The sequence below is a fragment of the Humulus lupulus genome, chromosome 7, assembly GCF_963169125.1.
Source record: "Humulus lupulus chromosome 7, drHumLupu1.1, whole genome shotgun sequence".
In the NCBI taxonomy this organism is placed as follows: Eukaryota; Viridiplantae; Streptophyta; class Magnoliopsida; order Rosales; family Cannabaceae; genus Humulus; species Humulus lupulus.
In genome coordinates, this window is record NC_084799.1 from 138,370,896 (window position 1) to 138,388,559 (window position 17,664).

Consider the following 17,664-nt stretch of genomic DNA (forward strand, 5'->3'; position numbering starts at 1 on the left):
GCTCTCAATGAAAGCACCAGAATGTTGACCCTGATTTTGGTCAACTGACACGGAGTCAAAAATGCTTGATGTGGACAGATATGTTGAAATGAGAATAATGACAAAAATAGTAAAGCACACAAGAATTTATAGTGGTTCGGCCCCAGAATCTCGTAATAACCTACGTCCACTTGAGTTGTTATTGATATAAGATTCAAAGGAATGATCAAAGAACTAGGGTTCAATGAGTTTCACAAACCTCTGAAGAACAGAACAATATATCGAATGTGATAGCTCTCATACACTTGTAAAACTCTAATCTCAAATAATTAGAAAGCCAAAAGTCCCTTCCTTGAGCTGTCTTTCTTTATTTTTAGGCTCAAGAAAGATTACATTAATTTGTTACAGATATTCTCTCCTAAATAATCGGATACTCAGGAAATCATGGGAGATAACTTCGGATATGATTATAACTGCATAATATTTTCTCCAAATATAGCGAGTATACGACCAAGCTAGTCGTATATAAAGATTGAGCGTTGTGCCATAGACATCTTTCTGGTCGATGGTCGAACAAGACTTCTGCCAGATGTCAGCCACGTGTACCAAACGCCTGCCATGTCATCCATGCCTGTTTTTTGGATAACAATACTAAACATATATTATTGAGGATAGGAATTTGACCTGTGACCACTTTGTTACTAGCTTCGGCTTCTCCATGGGTTAAGGAAAAGCCTCTTGGTGGAGCCATCTTGTTGTTTCTCTTTTTTTCTTGTTTAAGTTGTGGACATTCCTTCTTTCGATGACCTTCCTGGCCACAATTGTAACAACCTTTCGTGTTCGTATGACACTCCCAAGGATGTTTTTTCTGGAATTTGGAGGATTGCGGGTATTCTACATAACCCGATCTATTATTACAGTTGCTATTTTGTGCTCTTTTGCCACCATTGGCCTATTTACTATCAGAATGCTTCCTCTTCTGGCCATTATTGTTGTGCTGGTGGTTGTTGTTGTGGTTCCGACCATTCTGCATCTGATTCTGCTACTTAGGTTCAGACTCGCTGGCCTCCTCCTTACTAACATTTGCCTGAAGCCTTTCCACTTCTATTGCCGTTTCTAAAGCATCTGCATAAGAAATGGTTCCAGGATTTGCTAGCATGACTCCTAGCTCAATCTTTGGTCTGTGTCCCCTGGTGAACTTGGCAACCCTCAAGAAATTGGTTGGGGCCAACTCTGGCACGAACTTGGCTAGTCGGTTGAACTTTCGAGCAAGTTTCCCTGCTTCAGACTGGAGAATTCTTCCACCCTTGTGGCGATGACTGCCGAGTTGTAATACTTCTTGTGAAACAGTTCCACAAATCTAGTCCATTTCATGGTGGCGACGTCGCGAGTTTGCTGTACTGAGTCCCACCAAATTCTAGTATACTTCTTTAGAAGAGACGAAACGTAAGATATGCATTTCGCGTTGCCGAGGTTCATGTGTGCAAGTATCGGCTCTACATTCCTGAGCCACTCTTCTACCTCGAAGGGGTCGGTTTTCCCTTCAAATTTGGCAGCATGCTGCTTATGGATAAGGACCATAGTTCTCCATCATCCAACCCCCATATGGACCTACTTGTTGGGGGGCTTGAGCCGCTTGCTGAGGCTGCGGTTGCAGCTTAGGCTGGGGCTGAGTCTGAGGTTGCGGTTGGGTCTGTTGTCATTGTTGCTGCAGAAATTCTTCCACTTGTTGATGTAGAATGACAATCTCAGCGGTGTTGTCAACTTGGGGTGGTGCATTTCTGTTGGCAGCAGCATTGGTAGCATGTGTTCCCCTTCTTTAAACTGGAGGGGCTTCATTAGTCTCATTGGCGGCGCTGGAGGCATTGCCGACTGTGCGTGCAGTCCTTCGTAGAGACATCTTCTGCAAAATTCTAACAGTTGAGAAAAACATGTTAGAACTTACCCTAATAGGTTCTAAGGCAAAACTTAGTCTAAGCAAACATAACTCAGACCTATCAGTTATGATTTCTTATTAAAAATTATGTAAGCCTTCTTTATAACTAGGGTGTGTTTCTCTAACTAGGGTATTTAGCCATCTTTATTATTTTCTAAGTCTATTTCTAACCATCCTATATGACTTAATTCTCAGGCTCGAAACCTGTCGTTGTTCCAAAGTTAACCATATTGAGGGAGGGCTGGGATCAGTAAAATTGTTCCCACTACTATGGCCCCCTAAATTCTCAATACAGAACCCGATCCATTGATTTGTATCCACCCTCACTAAACTTAGTCATTATTTATTGAATTTATTATTTATTATGATTGTAAAAAAATCAAACTCATGCATGTCATTCAAAAATAACAATTTATTCATTTGGAAAAAGGTTTTCACTAAGTACAATTATAAATGCAAAAAAAAAAAAAAAAGAAGTAAAGAAATAAGTAAACTAAACTAAAAAAATAACTAGGGTAAATCTAAATATTAGGATCTTCTACATTTGACCCTTAATCTAGCACTTCATCATCTATTTCTTCATAATCATCATTATCTTGAGCCTCAAAACTACCTCGGGGAATATTCATCAAGATATTACGCTTTTGTTCACTTGTGAATTGAAATTCAAACTTAGAGGTGGACCTTAGTATAAGAAAATAATATCTCATGAATGTTGAAATTACAGAAGGAAAATCTTTAAAAAGCCTAATTACTAGGACATATTGTTCCATAGCTCTTATCATAATTTGCTTAGTAGTTTGAAGGTGAACTATCCCCATGTGAACTAGGATAAATCTTTGAGTGATTCTTTCTAACACTCCTATTGTATTCCTTGGCTCTCTAATCCTTTTCAATTCCTTAATGGCTCGGATATAATGATAGGTTAAGGCTCCATCCATTTTAACTGAAAACATAATGGCTAAAATTTGAGCTATTAACATAAACATAATAATCATAACATAAACACTTACATTGGCAATTAGATCTGGTGCTTGTGCATGTGTATCAAGGAGAACTTCATGAATATGAATTGTGGCTTTGATACCAATTTTCATGCCCCGACTAATTCTAGACCTCAGACCATTAAAAACTACTAAACATAACTACTGCTTTGGAATACATAAATACATAAACTATTAGAACTTTATTTAAAATCCAAAATACAGTATGAAATACAAAATAAGGTATGGGTATCCATTGTTTAGTACATAAAACATAAAAACATAAACTTTAATCATTCGTTTAAATACTAAGTGTAGAAATACATAAAACATAAATTAAAAGACTTTAAACAACGCCATTCTCGATCTTCCCGCAGTCCATTCAATCCATCCATCCCCAATACACATGCCAAGCTACTAGGAATTTGTCCTACCTTCCAAGTTCATTTTCCTACACCATCTAAAATAAAAGGAATGAGCCTAATGCCCAGGAATGAAAATTTACTAAAAACATATATCATAAATCATAAGATTATATCATAAAACATGTGATGTAAAAACGTATATCATATAGGACTACAATATTAATGGCCATTAACTAATTACCGTAGCATGTGATAAAACCATCTAGGTCCTCAGTCTACTAATCGAGGTAGGTCAGATCACAAAATAGTATATGATAACCCATCTAGGTCCTCTGTCTACTAATCGAGGTAGGGTAAATCATAACTCTAATCCATGATAAAGATAAAAATCTTGGGGTTCACTATCTAAGCAACTATAAGCCCCAGGTGACTACAAAACATATTCATACATATAACATATCAATATAACATATCATATCATATAAAAATATCATAACACATATATCCAACCTATTTTCCTTACCAAAAACTAGGATATTGGAGACAATAAAAGGATTGGAACACTCCTAAAACAAACAGTAAAAACCATGAGTTTCTAAAGAAAAAGAGATGAAAAAGAGAACTAAACCATCAAAGTATAAACTTACTGAAAACATTAAGTTTCAAGAAACTTAAACACCTAACAAAAAAGCCATAGCAATAAGTTAGGATCTGAAAGGAAATGGAAGGAAATAAAAGAAGGATTAAACTTGAGGATAATAATACCTTAAATGGACTATGACTTTGTTCTACACCTCGATACCGAAATAACACTCTATCTTACTTCCCAAGTGTTTAGAAAAGCTTAGATTAGAAAATCTTTTATCCCAAAACCCAAGTGTTTTCTCTCTACAGTACTCTTAGTAGCTTGGATGCTCTGAAGAATGCTTGAATGATGAATGAAATGGCTGAGTACTAGGTCCTATTTATAGAGTTCAAGGAGTGAAACTAACCCCTTTTAAAATAAATTAATAAATGAATAATAATTAAAAATATTTGAATTTTTGTTTCAATAGATGCCCAAAACTCGGTCAAAAACGTTCAATAGCAAGTCCAAGTAGTTGGGGGCTGTTTCAAATTTTAAGTCCATAAAGATTTAAAAATGGCTCTAGGAGCCGATATATCGCCTACCCTTGGCGATATATCACCCCTACCTATGGCTCGAGTTTTCATGCTTTCGCTCGTGCGAAGTCAACGTGTTTTTCGTATCTCCCGTAGGTGATATGTCGGCCCCTATAGGTATGATATATCAGCATACATTGATATATCAAACACGACCCCTATAGCTGTGATATATCAGCATACGTTGATATATCAAACACGTTTTTTCACTCTTTCAACATATTTTGAATTTGTTTAAACTACTTTGACGGAGTAAAATGTGATCCTAACAGCTGCTGAAAGGTTCTAGAGCTTCATAAGTTATCCTTTATTAAATTATTCATCCAAAATGCTTAAATCCAAACTACTACTACTCCTACTACTACTACTACTGCTAATACTACTACTACTACTACTACTACAACAACAACATAGGGCTTGGACTGCTCTATGTGTGTGGCACTTCTTATATAATCAGTTATTGGTCTTTTAATTTTAATTGATTAATAAAACATTTTAAAGGGGTTTTAGAATGGAGTGTTAGACTTTGTCTTTTATCATCATCATTGTTTTTGTTAAAGATTATTGATTTTTATTTATAATTATTATGATAATAATGTCTATATATTCTATATGATAGAAAATAGAAAGAACAAGTTTTACAAAGAATAAAAACTATCATCTTTTTCACAAAACAAAAACCCTTTTCTCTCTAGCCTATAATCAAGAGTCTCATGAGTTGAGAATACTTTTTATTCACAAAATTGATCCTTGTTCTCTAAGTGCTCCCCCACATCTTGAGGTGTAGACAACATCTTGGAAGATCTAGGTGTGAGTAGTCTAGCAAGGATAGGAAGATCGAAATATATACGAAAATATTCAAGGATTCTTGATAGGCTACAAGAGGTAAATCATTTCGTCTTTTTTTTATATACATATTATATATTGATTAACATATTGCATATTAAAGGATCTAATAACTTCATTTTAGTGTCATTATAGAATGTGTATTTGTGTTAATCTTGAGTCTTTATGTGAGTTTTGTGCAAGATTACGCTTTTGTTTGTCTTTGTTGTAGGTTGGTGCGGTCAATCATGAGCAAAATGTAAAAATAAGTGAAAAAGGTGAAAAACAATGCTTTTGGCAATTGTTGGACTCAAAATGACGCTAAGGACGATTAAAAGTCAATTTTGGATGAAGAGACGGGTTGAAAGAAGCAATTTGAGAAAAAATGGAAATAGAGCCGCGACTTGGGCTTACAAGTCGCGATTCTAAGGCAAGTCAGAAACGCTTGGATGATGAAGGCAATTACTGTCATAGCTTAGGCTTACAAGTCGTGACTCAAGAGGAAGTCAGAGGCTCAGCAAAGGGGAATTATATACACGGGTCGTGACTGGATGAAGCATGAGTCGCGGCGCTTGAGGACTTGCAAGAATTCATAATGGCTCAAAAATAGACACGGGCTGCGACCCAGAGAAGGCCAAGTCGCGGCCCTCATATGAAAAAACACAGTTTATTTAATTTTTTTACTATAAATTTTTATTTTTGGTATAATTCGGTCAAAAGGTCAGTTTTTAATTACGTATTTAGAGACTAATTTTGATTCTTAGGCTAGTTAATCTGCACTTTTTTATTTTTCTTTCTTCTTTAAGTTTGTGAATCTTATGTTTTTGAATTATTATTTTGTTGATTTAGTGAGGTTTGATATGAACTAAACATCTTTATCTAGGGTTTAATGTATAGACTGGGATTTCTATCTAATTTAATTATGATGTTCTATTGATTTTTCTTCTCTATTCTAATCTATACAATGTGTGTTTAATGCGAGTAAATATCTAATCAATATTTGCTTGATTTTATCATTTTTATTCAAAATTAGAAAGATGAGAATTGAATATGCTATCATTATATAGACATAGGTTGCATATTGAACGAAAGTACCTATATGACTTGTGTAGTAATTAGGTTTCCATGCTTAATGCCTTCTATATGTTTAAGTTTATCACAGAGATGTAGAAAACCTTCATATAGGTTGAGATCTTATATCTTGAAAAATAATAGGAATCGATTTATGTTATCCTACTATTAGAATAAGAAGGAAGAAATTTAGAATTGATTAATAAAATTAGTAGAATGAAAAGTTTATTTAATTAACACCCTAGGTCTTTTTAATAGTGATTTAAATCTTTTAATTAGGGATTCTTGTTCATATTTTTTTTATAATTTTAAAATTAAATTCTTTCATCTAAATTTTGGTTTCCAAATAGAAATTAAAAGAACAATTAGTGGTAATTGGAAGATAGTCTTCGTGGGAATGATACTCCCTTATCATATATATTACTTGAATCGATTATGTGCACTTGCATATATATATTTTTGCGATCAAGATCTTCATATAAAGTTGTTTATATGAAAAAAATTGTTGTATACAATACTACCATTACCTCAATTTTTGATGCGCTGTAGGAACTGTTCCTAACACCACATCGTTATGAAAATGACAAAACTTGTTGGGATCTTGCATTTCCTGGTCTCTCGGGATGTGTTGTGGCTTTCGGTAATGGACGTGTTATTCCTTGGCCACAAAGATGTTCTCCTGAGAGTCCACTAAGTTAGTATACTCGGAGTACTGCGGGACATACTTCTCGTCGGGGGCAACTCCCTGTCCTGTCTACACTATCCCATTTCCTTCGGCCTTTCTATCCTTGCCTTTGCCCCCACGTCTATTGCTGCTGGGGGTCCAGCTGGGTGCGGTTGACTGGAATGGAGCAGCAACTCCAGTACTGAATGCAGGCTAATAACCACTATATTCAGTGGGCGTTGCTCCATATCCTGCCGAAGTGGCACTGAAACCAGCGATAGGAACGACACTAAAGCCAGCTAGCGGGACATTTGGACTGGATTGAGCTCCTGCCACACTCGGTTGGACAGGAGTGTAGGGAAGATGCTGGGGACTTGAATCCTTGTGGTTTGGCGTTGTCAGAGAGGGAAAGGTGACAGGCTCACCAAATGCTCCAATTTGGGCATTTTCCTAGTTAATATACTATTGTGCTCGGCGAATGAAGTCGTCAAGCCTATGTCATCCTCTTCGTGTGAGGTCATCCCATAACGGGGACCCCACATGTATGTTGCCCTGCAAGGCCATCAACTGCTGGCCGTCATCGACCCTCTTGGTCCACCTTGAAGCGCTTGATGTAAGCTTTGAGGATCTTGAAGGGTCCCTGCTTTATGTTGGCCAAAGCGTTAACCTCAAAGCTCACCTTCTGAACAACTATAAATTGTCTTCGGAATGAAGACGATAGTTGGTGCCATGAATGAATGGATCTTGACTTCTTTTTCTTGAACCATTCATCTGCTAGTCCTGTCAAGGTTAACAAGAACACATTATACTTGGCATCTTTGGAGACGCAATGCACCAACATCAACCTATTGAACTTCGAAAGGTGGTCGGTGGGATCCATGCTGCCATCATAAGACGTGATGGCAGGAATCTTAAAGCCTCATTGTAATGGGGCTTCCACAATGTGAGGACCGCATGGCCCCCCATCCTCATCCTCATCCTCTGAGTCAGATTCGTAGCCCTGTCATCAGGCCATTTTGAGCAAGATCCTCTTGAAGCTCTCTAACTCTGGGCGAAGGGGTTCGAGGTCTTGGTTGGCACTTTGTGTCAGGTTATCTCTCTTTCAGGAGTTGAGACTATCTCGGATGTCTGGTTGGTCCTTCCTCTCGGGTTTGCGCCCAAAAGCTTTGTTACCCCTATGCGCATTCAGGTCATGTCGTAAGTCAGTTTGACCTCGGAATGCACCACTGCCCTCGGGTTATGCTACTTCTATTTCGCTGTCGGACTCAATATTTTCATTGTTAATCGAGATTCTGATGTCGCATTCTCGGTTAACTGATATGTTTTTCTTATTAGCTCCTTGGCCATTGTTTTTGTGGTGATGGAGAGGTGTTGGGAGGACACCACCTCCAGGTCTTGTGCAATCCATATTGCCATGCCTGGGTAGAACGCCCTGGGCTCTGCGGGCGCTGACGGCCTGGTAGTGTCCACGGGCACCTAGGCCTTTATCCCTACTAGTTGTCCTCAAGGCTTGGTTGCCTTTGGGGATCTGACGAGCCTTATTATGCTTAGGAGCAGGGTTATCATTGACATTACCTCTGCCACGATCTTGTGCATAGGTGGGGCTCCAATTCTAGCTGGGTGCGCTAGGGGCATGCCACTTGGCGGATCTCATGCCACATCAGCCGGGTGCTCGGGAGGCACACCGGCTGGGTTTACAGGTGGCACTCTAATTGGGTGCACATGTGGCACACCAGCTAGTTGCCTAGTATGTACTTCGCCATGGGGGTCCTCTCGCAACCCTTGGGCCGCCTGAGTAGCCCTCATGGGGTTAACTATCTCCTCCAGTGAGATGATATTACCCTATTGGGTGTCGATTTTCTGCTGCTGAGTCGCCACCTGGTCGTGAAGCACCACCACTTCTGATGTCTCCTCTGTGTCCATGGGTCGAGGATATTCCTTTTTATTTTACTCATCGTTGCCTTCGTTGTCTACGTCGTTGTATTCAGTATTTTCTTCGTAGTCTTCCACCATCTCAGGGAAGTCCTATGGTGGTGGACGGTTGGTTTCTCCTCCCTCAACTCCAGTGGGAGGAGCTGTATCGTCTGGTGTGTTTCTTCGAGTGGTCACCATGACTATGTTCCTCAAGCATTCTTTAATCTCTCAACGAAAGCACCAAAATGTTGACTGCCTTTTTCGCTATCAACCTAATCTGAGAGTTTAAAGAAAATAATGGAAAAGAACACAAGGATTTTACGTTGTTCAGGCTATGAAAGATCCCTAGTCGACGAGTCTCTTGTATTTAGTGAGCTTGAAGCTTGTTTGAGCAAGCTTCAATGGTTGTTCTCAAGCAGTGTATATTGCACTGAGTTACAGAGTTTCTCTCTCTAAAATCCAAGCCCATTACAAGAAGATGCTCCAGCTCTATTTATAGAGGTTGGGGTCATTAATTTCAATCTTATATTATTAATACAAATTTCCCCCTTATTGGGGTATTAATGTTGAATTAATACAAAAAGAGCTGTACTAAATAGAGACTATGGCCCAAGCGGATTGCACAGGGCCCATTGCAGAAAGTTGTTTATCAGCTTTATGGGGAACATACCTCTGACAGTGTCAGGGTGTCGCTGCATGTTTCTCCATGTCAGGTGGCGTAGTGGTAAATGATGATTGTTGAGTGTACGACTTGACACCACTACACGAGGCTCTCCAAAAGGTTGTCAGACGATCTTCTGGTGGATCATATTCGCAGTGATTAACACCTGGACGCCCTTCTAGATCCCGAAGAAAAATCCTAGACATGGAGGACAACTGGCTGAAGAAGGCGTGAGGACCTTTAAAATGGTCCTCAGGCTGTGGCCTCACCTAGAGACAACCACACCTCCAGGACCGACCTCAGGGGGTGGTGTAACGACCCTCAAAATATACAAGAGCAAATCATGCAGAAATTTAAAACTTTTTACTTGTAACTCATTGTACCAAAAATCCACATAAGAAAACTTTTAAAAGATCATCATCGCATATTCATATAATATCATTTATCAAAATAATATTTCACATTATCCTTCACCGACTCCAACCAGCTACTAACGGGTGTTCAAAACACGGGATGTTACAATACCTATAATTTATAAAAGTTTCATCCCCGAAACTCAAAACAAATGGGGATACTGCTCCCGCATCTCCACTTTTGTCTCCTATGTCATCTCTTCAATGTCATGGTTACACCACTGTACCTTTACCAAAGGTATTGTTTTGTGTTCATAACACCTTGTCTTTCCAATCCAGAATCGCGACCGGCTTTTCCTTTTAGCTTAGTTGGGGATCTATGCTAAGTTCATCGCAACTTAGCACATGAGTGGGGTCGTAACCTCTGACAATCGACCTAATGTCCTTCGTAGCTTAGTCCACCTCTTCTGATCCCAAGAATTTCCACTCACCAGTCTCATGCCAATGGATTGGGGATTGACACTATCTTTCGTATAGTTCTTCATATGGAGCCATTTTTATCGAGTCATGTTAACTAATGTTATATGCGAACTCAATTAATGTAAGTTTTATACTCCACGAACCTTGAGAATCTAGCACACAAGCTCTCAACAGATCTTTCAAGGTCTGAATTGTTCGTTCACTCTAGCCATCCTTCTGTGGGTGGAAAGTAGTACTAAACTTGAGTTTAGTTCCCAATCCCATTTGCATTCTTTTCCAGAATGCTGAGGTAAATCGTCCATCACGATCGGACACTATAGAGATGGGAACCCCATGTAATTGCACTATCTCATCAATGTATAAGTCTACCAACTTATCTACACTGTCTGTTGTCTTAATGGGTAAGAAATGAGCAGATTTTGTCACTCTATCCATGATAACCCAGATTGCATCGTGCCCCTTCGGAGTGTGTTGTAATCCGGTAACAAAGTCCATGGGGACCATTTCCCTTTTCCACTCAGGGATCTCTAGCGGCTGCAATAACCCTGCAGGTCGCTGATGCTCCGCCTTGGTTTGCTGACACGTCAAACAATGTGCCACGTACTCCACTACATCTCTCTTCATTCCTTCCCACCGAAAGTATCTTTTGAGATCCTAATACATCTTAGTGGTTCCTGGGTGCATAGCATAAGGAGTATTATGAGCCTCGTAAAAGATTTTTTTCTTGATCTCCTTATCATCAGGCACGCATAATCTCCCCTTGAAACACAACACTCCATCCTCTGACATGTGAAACCCTAGTCACATGTCTTTTGTAGTCTCATGCACCAGTCGTTGGACCCACGGATCTGCGAGCTGTCCCCCTTTGATTGCTTCCATGATCATGGGTTGCACAAATAAATTTTTCAATCTTCCCACTACTATCTCTAAATCCAATTTGAATTTATTAGTTTTTAGTTCTTGGGGTCATTCCTTCACCGAAATTACATAAGCCATTGGCTGCCGACTCAATGTGTCAGCTACTTTATTAGCCGTGCCTAGGTGGTACAGTATATTGCAATCGCAATCGTTTAAAATTTCTAACCACCTCTGTTGTCTCATCTTTAACTCTTTCTTTGTGAAGAAATATTTCAGACTCTTGTGATCCGTTTATATGTCACAGTGGATCCCAAAGAGATGGTGTCTCCAAATCTTCAATGTGAACAATACCGCCACTAACTCCAAGCCATGTGTTGGATAGTTTTTCTCGTAATTTTTCAGTTGTCGGGAGGCATATGTGAACACTACCTGATGCATCGCTATAAATAGCATATCCCTCGGTACCCTTTGGAATAGTAAGTATGGGAGCAGTCGTTAATTTGGATTTTAACTCTTGAGAACTCTATTCGCACTTGTCTGTCCATTCAAACTTGATGTTCTTCTAGGTCATTGCGGTTATAGGCGTTGCTATTTTGGAGAAACCCTCTACAAAGCGCCTATAATACCTTGCCAGGCCCAAGAAACTGCGAACTTCTTGCGCGCTCTTCGAGGCCTTCCATTGCATTACAGCTTCGATTTTTCCTGCATCAACTGCATTTCATCTTTTGACACCACATGCCCTAGGAATCTTACGTGAGTCAGCAAAAATTCACACTTGGAGAATTTGGTGTACAACGTTTTTTCGCTTAATCGTTGTAAGATAAGCTCCATGTGCTTGGCATGTTATTCCTAGTTTTGCGAGTATACAAGTATATCGTCTATAAGCACGATCATGAATTTTTCTAGATACTCACCCAGTACCCTATGCATATGATCCATGAATGTCGCAGATGCATTGGTGAGTCCAAAAGACACCACCACGAACTCGTAGTGGCCATACCGAGTTTGGAATGCGGTCTTGGGAATATCCAATTCGTTGACCATCAACTGGTGATACCTGGATCTGAAGTCTATCTTTGAGAATACTGATGCTCCCTACAGTTGATGGAATAGATCATTAATTCTAGCCAATGGGTTTCGATTCTTAATCATCACTTTGTTGAGCTCGCGATAGTCTATACACATTCTCATGGAGCCGTCTTTCTTTTTCACGAACAATACCAGGGTTCTCCGTGGAGAATGACTTTGTCTTATAAATGTTTTATCCAGGTAGTCTTGTAATTGTGCTTGTAGTTCTTTAAGCTCTGTCGGTGCCATCTGGTACGATGCCTTTGAAATAGGCGTGGTTCCAGGAATTAACTCGATCTCAAACTCGACTTCCTGATCTGCGGGTATCCCTGGAAGATCCTCAAGAAACACTTCCAGAAATTTGCACAACATTACTACCTCAGTTGGTTGTAGCTTAGACTCCCTATCCTTGTCTATTACATTTGCCAGGTAGTCGATACATCCATCATCTAGTAATTTCCTAGCCTTCAAGGTGGAGATTATAGCAAAATTCTTCTCGCGGGCTGTGCCTTGGAACACGAATGGTTCTTCCCCAAGTGGGTTAAGAGTCACATTTCTTCATTTTAAATTTACCACCGTCATGTATTTGGTTAGCCATTCCATACCAAAAATAACATCGTACTCATGTAAATCTAAAACTAGCAAATCCACGGTTAACTCCCGACCTTCTACCCAGACTGGTACGACATTAACCCAAGACCATACAATCATATCCTCCTCGAAGGTAAGGATACTCCACATACATTTTCCATAGGCTCAAGCTTCCTATCTATCTTATCAACATACAATGAAGCAATAAAAGAATGGGATGCACTGGTGTCCATCAATACATATGTTAAGTTATTAGCCACAGGAAGCTGACCTGACACCATGTCGGAAGTCCCAGCTCCTTTATCACCCTAGGTGAGTGCATAGACTCGCAGTGTAGTGCCTATTGGATTTGGTTGGTCGTTTCCTCTCTTTTGACCATGAGTCAGGCAGTGCCTGGAGAAATGACCCAGCTTTCCACAAGTGAAGCAGTTATTGTTTTTGCACTCGCCTGGGTGGTGCCGATTGCATTTATTGCATTGTGGCCAATAGTTTTCTCTTCTTGGCTACTTGTTGAATTTTGAACTTCGCCTTGGTGGATCCATTCTTTGTTTATTGTTTCCACCATTGGGAAACAGAGAGTTTCTCGGGATATTGGCCTTCTCCACACTTCTATTTCCTAGGTATGTAATCCCTCTAGAAGGGTCGCTATGGTTACTAAAGTACCTTCCCCGATCATTGGAGACAAATGCTCGTTCTTTATCTTTGTAGGGCTCCTTCTTACATAGTACTAACCAGGATTCTTGGAAAATTGCTCGCTCTACGACTTCATCATAAGTATCCGGGCTGGTCTTCTTGATATCCACGAACTAAGCTGTCTCTCTTTTCTACCCCTTCATGAATTTTCGTACCCAGTTGCTTCAGTGTGTACCAGATTTGGAGCAAATCTTGAGATTTAGTCAAACTTGCGCACATACTCCTGTACGCTAGATGACCCTTGGACTAGGTTGGCAAACTCAACCACCTTCTGATCTATTACTATTTGGTTGTAGTACTTAGCATTGAACAGGGTCAGGAATTCTGCCCATTCCATCTGTGCAACATCACGCCCCTTCCTAGCAATATCCCACCAGATGTTGATGTCCTTCCTCAACATATAAACCGCACAGATTACCTTTTCTCTTTCGATAGAAGCCAAAAATTCGATGATTCTCTCCAGCACACTGATCCACTCTTCTGCCATCAGGGGGTCCAAAGTTCCTTCGAACACAGGTGGGTTTTGCCTGCTAAACCGTTCCAAGATTGGTTTCGGTTGTTCAGTTCTAGATGCATCTACTTATGGATTTGCTCCAACCAGTTTGTCTTCTCACTTCTGGAATTCTTGATGTTCGGGAATGTCTTCATAGGGTGTTAGGGGTGTGGGGTTGTGTGGCACTTCCAAAAATCTTCGCATTAATGCCTTGAACATCTGAGCATTCGTCGCATTCTGCTCATGCACAGTCCTTCTCAGATCCTCTATCTGAGTTGCCAGATTTAGTTCTAGCTATGCTATCAGCCATGACTCCTTCCTCTGCCTCGGCCACGACTCCTTCCTCTGCCTCGGCCACGACTTGCCTCTTAGTCAACGATAGCTTTCTTGGCTGGGTCTAGTGGGTTAATAGCTCAACCTCCGCTGGCTCGGGTGTTAGGCACCATCACGAATTTCTATACAACAATGTATAGTAGGGAAGAATTCTAACCTAGCATTAAATTAGCATACAAGTTTTGCTCATACACAAGAAAGAAGAACCATAATGATTCAACTCAAAGTAGGTAGTCATAACATTTAGGGATATAACTTAGCAACACAAAATGATCACGACAGATCACACCACAAGATTTTAGTTAGCAGAACTATAAATACAAAAGAGAACCCTAACTACGCATGTGATTTCTACATCTGCGTGCTACAATTATTCGAAAAAAATTCTAAAACATAGTAGGTTTGCAAAGTCTTTACAAAAGTATCAACAAGACTTTCACAACAAAACCTAATCTACCCTATCCATTAGCATATCCAACTCTACGTCAATATCTGCATCAGTCTGCTCGGGATTCTCCTCGTGATCTATCGCCCTGCCTCGAGGTATGCCATCACCCACGAAGATAGGTCAATCCATGGCCAAAATGCTGGCTCGATTAGCATACGAAAGTCATCCCACGTGTTGCAAACCATCCGCCAACTTCTATGACAAAACCATATATGTGCCAAGCCTCTTGGACAAGTGCTGGCATATTGCACTCTCTGTCGCTCGGGTGTGTTGGCCCTATCAAAAACTTTTGTCATGTAATGTGTCCATTTCCAAATGACACACCGATGTCGTTGATCGTACTCGAAGCATCAAGGATTCTTGTTGTTAACGAGTCTATAGTAATCAATCCTAGGCATAAGGTGTTGGGGTTTTATGCCCTAATTAAAACCCAATTTTTGATTAATCTCATTCTATTATCAATAAAATAATAGAAATAAATTTTTGAGATGGTCAATCACTTTGCTCACATGTTTTATTTTCATGATTATTTGTTTAATAAAAACTTCTATTAAATCCCGAGCATATAGCTATTCGTATTTATAATGACATAATCACAGTGGATTATAAATATGAATATATATTCAAAATAAGTTAGTCTTAAGATTTTTCAGTGTACATGATTTACACTGACTTTCCAATCTACGATATGATCTACTTACACATCGCAGTGTTATGTTCTTTCAAAAACATTAGCAAAGTAGATAAGATCGGGTGTATTTGTTACATCAGACTAGACCGATATTGACAATAGATAGGATAAGTAAACATACCACTATTATCTATTCTAGTCATATCATCTAGTTCACCATAGGTCAATTCAATCTCAATTATGAGTGGTTAGTATTCTAACTTATTGTATTATTTTTGTTCTTTGACTTATTCATTACCAACTTACCCTACGAACTAGCCCATACATACATCTTGGGAACTCGATAGTATAATTGGGTGGGAGTGTTAATCATAGATATGAACATGAATAACTTCTAATGAAGAATTTAAATGATGGTTTCCTTTTAGTTTGGTTCAAGGTGCCAAATGATAGAGATCTCATTTCAATAATTAATATTAGATTACTGAAATATCATTTACGAGGAACTAAGTGTTTTAAGTATAAAATACAATGAGGGGTAAAACGATATTTTAGTCCCATCTCATTGTAGACCGTCTATAGAGGATTGAGTGACAATTATGGTTGTAACAATATATAATTAATAACGTATCTATATTGCTTATAGAGTGTTCTATGAATTCAAGAGTGCAATTCTGAGTCTTTAGTGGAGTCACGAGGAATTAATAATTTAGTAAATTTATTTTTAGATTTATGATAACTTATTGGAGCTTACCTTGTATAAAATCATCTATATAGTTTCAATTAATTGATTTAATTATCAATTAGAATTATCAATGTTCACCAAGTCAATTTTGAATAGTTTCACAGAGTTATACAATTTAGAGAAGAAAAGAGATTTTAGGGGAGATTTATAAATTAAGACAAAGTGGTGTCTAAATTTATAAATAAGTTTAAATGAAGGTTCAAATTATAAATAATTAATTTGATAAGGGATTTAAATAATTATTTAATTAGTTAATCAATAGAAAATAATATAGGCCTTGATTTTATGTCCAATGGACTTATAATTAAATGGAAAATTTCACGAGCCTAAAGCCCATGATAATTTCGACCATTAAGCTGATATTATCTGTTAATTTATTGATTTTTAATTAAAATAAATGACGTAATTGATCCTATAAAAAGAATGCTAAGTGAGATTTGAAATCAATTTTTTGAGTGACTTGTTTTTTTAGAAAATTAGAAGATCTAGTCTTGATGCTCTGGGTTTTAGATTCTCTCTATAGCATAAGTCTTTTTCTAAGCCTCAATTTTTATCTTCTATTCTTCTTCTCTATGTATCTATCTCATGTGTTGAGAATTTCCCACTCTAGTCTAGGTGATTCTAAGGATACTTTGGAAAGCTGTGAAGAAAATTGTAGAATAGTTCAGTTTCTTGGTGATACCCTGCGATAGAAAGGATACAAGAGTTCGAGAAACTAAAGGAATGACTCAATCATTCTACTGCACAATAGTGTAAGTGTTCTTATCATTATCTTTGTATGAATTCAATTTTAGAAACATGTTCTAGGTTGTCTCATATTAATTTGTTTAATATAAGATTTACATGAAAATAAACAAGATCTTGTATAATTTTTTTCCAACAACTAACCTCAGAGCATTTGGTAACCTTTATTTTCATGCATGAACATGGTAAAATTGAATTATTTGATGTGTTGAGTAAATTTTATGTGATTATTAGCATATTTGGGTTATTTTGTTCTGCTTTCTTAGCAAATAATTTTTATATAAATGCTTTATTTGATGTAAAACATGGTAAAAAAAAATTTAGAAAACGTTTTTGGGTTGAAAATTACACAAATTTTATTAAAAATTTTCTTTCGGGAAGTGGCCGCGACCACCAGTTTTCACTGGCTGCGACCTGGGTAACAGCGGCTAGTGGCCGCAGCCACTAACAACCCTTAGCTGCAGCCAACATGCGTATTCTTGCCCAGTTCGTCTCGTGCCCGCGGCCACCAATTTTCAGTGGCCGCGGCCTGCGATAATTTTTTCTTAAAATTTTCTTTTTGAATGTATTTTTAATAGGTTAATACAAAAATATCATATCTTTTCTATTATTTAAAAATATCCTTTTTGAAATACGATATTTTTGTTGTTTGATCTTTTAAAAAATAG